At 28.3% G+C, this 4,388-nt stretch overlaps 1 pseudogene; it reads left to right on the top strand.

Moving 5' to 3' along the window:
- The first annotated feature begins 890 nt into the window (after positions 1 to 890).
- Positions 891 to 987, top strand: LOC125857311 (U6 spliceosomal RNA; annotated as a pseudogene).
- The last annotated feature ends 3,401 nt before the right edge of the window (positions 988 to 4,388 follow it).

A 4,388-nucleotide genomic window follows, 5' to 3' on the forward strand; every position in this document is an offset into this window, starting at 1 on the left:
TATATACAAGTTTAAGTATCTACTTGTGTACACTCAAAGTTGGAGGGCATAGATGTCAGTTGAAACCAAATTAAAGGGTGTATATACGTATTATGTCAAAATATGTACGCAAATTAGGTCACATTATTTAGTAAGAGTTGATATAACATGTTAACTGATTGTGAAAACACTCATTATATCACTTAGAGAGAAGACATAAAGTGACCATTGAAGTTGTCTCGAATTTTCAAAAAGACACCTTAACTTTGCAACCGTCCTATTACCCCACTAAACAATTTTGAACGTATATTATTATATCATTGTTTGATCAGCCCCAGATTTTAAGAAGTGTGTTCACACACCAATCATAAAAATGATATAATAATATATGTTCAAAATTGTTTAGTGGGGTAATAAGACGGTTTCAAAATTAAAGTGTCTTTTTGAAAATCTGAGACAACTTCGATGGTGACTTTATGTCTTTTCTCTATCCTTTAATATAAAGTTTTAAAAACTTTAACTCCATTGCATATAAAGTTGTTTTTTTCCTTTTTTTTTTTATATCCATACACATTTTGTTTCTTTCTTCTCAACTTTTGTGCTTGTCTCTTTTCTTTTGGACAGCAAGCCAAGTCATTTGACGTGAACTTTCTTGCAATTGTAAAAAACTCCAAAGTTCTTTTCAAATCGGGGGTTTTGGTTTAATGGTAAGAGTGCAATTTGAGATTTATAGGTTAGGCACGACTACAAGTTCAAATCTTGTCATGGATAAAAGACAGATATCTAAGTGGAAAAGGATAGTGGAACGAATTCATATAATCCACCAAGTTTCGAACTGTGTCCCACTAGCACTTAAGGATTTATCGCTTATAACAAACAAACAAAAAACATATGTACTACTTTTGAGTAAATCACATGTGAGCAATAAAATTGAAATGATACATAAAAGGTTTGCATGGCTCCTGCACAAGAATGATACTAACAAATGGACAAATGATCGATTTTTTTTTTAAAAAGGGCGTAAACGTGTGTGGGGTCCATATAACTGACTTTAGATAGTAGAACACGAAACTAGTTTTGTTATTTCTAATTTTTCTTGAGAGTAACAAAATCAAGAATGGTGATAAAGACATATGAAAAGGATGGATTAAGACATGCATTCGTTGGAAAAAAATTATGATTAGGTATAATTAACAAACATACATACCAATTCATAGTTAAATTTCCATAATTCTATATTTTATTTCATTAGATTTTAAATCCCCTTAGTTAAAGACAAATTCAAAATTTGAAGTTTTAAGATTTTGAAGTTCATTACATATACATATTCAGTGAATTTTCTTAACAAAAATATATGGTTTGGATCACCAAAGTTGTTCCACCTCTGTCCTTAACGAAAATCCTGATTTAGCCACTAATCACAATGAAAATTAGTTTTTCCACTAAATAGTTATCTATTGTTATCAATTAACGTAACTGGTGTAAAAAATAAATAATAATTATTATAATGGTATACTATTATTGCACCACTCAAATAATAATGGATATATTATATTATTATTATTATCTCACAAGATAAAAACAAGTTTTATGACATAATGACATACCTTATTTTCTTTGTATTATTATCATCTGACATTTCAAGATTTATACACCTTTCAAGAACAACTTTTTCTTGGAAGATCATCAAAATTTTCAAATTATATTAGCAGTAACACAAACGTTAGCACTACGTTTTAATTTTTTAAAAAGACGTTAGCACTATATTTTAATTTTAGAAAAAACGTTAGCACTAACTACAACACTTCTTCTTTTTTTTTTTTTTAATAATTACAACATTAATGATTATATTTAATTTCTAATAGCTATTTAAACTCTGTTAATCCTCAATATTTTTCTAAGCATATTATCCCCACAACTAATTAAATTCATTTTCTTATTGTTCCTTTGAGAAATAAGTGGCTATTCCTTAAGGCTTGAAGTACATAATCATTCTTTATTCCATTAATAATTTTTCTGTTCTCTGTGATTTCTCTTCTTTTTAAAAAAAAATACCTCTAACTATAGATGTTAAAATTGTGGAGTGATATTCATCCGAAAGTATATATTTATTTTACATTATTACTTTATATTTTAAGCATAATTGTATTGTTACCTCATTTTTTTTTAGTGTTTTGAGCTTATTATAAAATTTATGTGTACAGAAAATGTGTCGAACGAACATGATCGAAAAGAGGAGATTTTGGCTCCTTTTGAAGCAAAGGTACAAAGATTGAAGGATGACTACGTCGTCATCACCTCGTGAGAAACATATGCGAAGAAAAAAATAAGGGATTTAAAGTCGATCGGGCTCGCCACTGGTTGTTCCCAAGTACAAGCCAAAAAGGATTATCTCAATGAGTTTGGATTAGTTATTTGATTCCTAATGAGGTTTTATTGTTTTATTTTTAGTGAAAGAAATTTCCGGAAAACAAATATTTTGTACTATCTAAGAGAAAAGGGTCAAATGCCTTCTCAAGCTTTAGCCATATTTCCATCTATACACTTAACCTTTGTGGGGGTCCTATTATCCCCCTGAACCTTTTTTATTTAATATTAGTTCACCCTCAGACGCTGATGTGTCCACATAAATCAGATTTATAAAAAATGTTTGTATGCACGTGTTGTCCACGTATATATTAGTGGACCCCATTAATTTACACGCCTCACAAATTGACACGTGTCACAAAACGTTACCTTTACCTTTTATGAACCTAATTGACCCTCATTCTTCTTCCTAATCTAATCTCTACGATCTTCTTCCTAATCTAATCTCTAGTTCTTCTTCCTTTTCTCTACGATCTTCCATTACTGACGTTGCTCGGAAAGCTTACTTACTAACCCTAATAACACAAAGTGAAAAAAAAATCAAGTTATTGAATTGGGGAAGATTTCGATTGTTCAATATGAAATTCGAGAAAATTGCAAACCCTAAATACAATCTTAGTTGGAGAAGATACAACAACTAAATTCAAGCTTTGAAAATGGTGGATGTAGAACAAAGAAGAGAGCTTTTGTTCAAGAACAAAAGAGATGGAGATAAATGAATTGGGAAAAGAATAAAAAATAAATGTATGGTTAAATAAAGAGTAAAGTTACCGTTGGGAGGCTTATTTGGACTCCACATGGACATTTTATTACGTTCTTACGCGCCTCACGGAGGTGAGTTCACGTATGTGGACACATCAGCGTCTGAGGGTGAACTAATATTAAAAAAAAAAAAAAGGTTCGGGGGGGGTAATAGAACCCCCGCAAAGGTTAAGTGTGTAGTTGGAAATATGGCTAAAGCTTCAGGGGGATTTGACCCTTTTCTCTACTATCTAATAAAAGAAACAAACCTACTACTATTAGAATCACATACAACAATTCGTATTTAAAAATGAAATCTTTTTATATATTTTTCGTTTTTTAAAGAAGATATAATAATAAAAAGAATATCGTTCATCTATATTTCATGAATATATATAATTGTTTTTTTTATGCATAAATATGAAGAGTTTCATCATATTTGTTTGACAAAATTTGAATTTTAAAAAATCTTTACTAAATTGATTAATATACCGCGTGAAGCACGCCTATGTTTTCTAGTTTGTAATATTTATAGGTCTATATTGAGTTATATCGTTAGATTAATACACAGTGTATTCATCTTAAGAACATAATTACTTAAGAATTATTATGGGGCAGTTAATGATATAAATTACCTATTAATATAAGAGTAGTTTTATGTTACAATTTAAATATATCAAATTACGTACCAACTTTAAAAATGATTACTAATTCGAAATGGTAATTAAGTAATTCGAAATGGTAAGTTACAATTGAAATATATCAAATTGTTAAAGTTAGTTTTTTTATGGTATAAAATATGTTTTTGACGAAAATTAGATGTTAAAACTTAAAATAATTTCATATATATTGGTATATTTAAAGGTATATTTTATAATAATTATTGGTATAACATTATTTCTATAATTGGTATAACTGTTTGTATATTAATTAAAAATACGGTAAATATTCGTGTTATTTATTGGTAAATATTGAGTCATATTGTTAACTTAACTCATGGTGTATTCATATAGACAATAAAATTACTTAAAAACTATTATAGGTCATACATGTTATATACATTCTACTATATTATAAAGAGAGTTTAGGCCCAAGTATAATATATAATATTCAAGATTGGGATTTTTCCCAATCTTGAATATTATATATTATACTTGTGGGACTTTTAAAATTCTATTTTATACCCAAGTATAATATATAATATTCAAGATTGAGACTTTCTTGAATATTATATATTATATTTATTATATAGTAGAACTTAGGCATAAACTTCCTTTTAAAATAATATAGAATATGTGTGT

The sequence above is a fragment of the Solanum stenotomum genome, chromosome 2, assembly GCF_019186545.1.
Source record: "Solanum stenotomum isolate F172 chromosome 2, ASM1918654v1, whole genome shotgun sequence".
Taxonomy (NCBI): domain Eukaryota; kingdom Viridiplantae; phylum Streptophyta; class Magnoliopsida; order Solanales; family Solanaceae; genus Solanum; species Solanum stenotomum.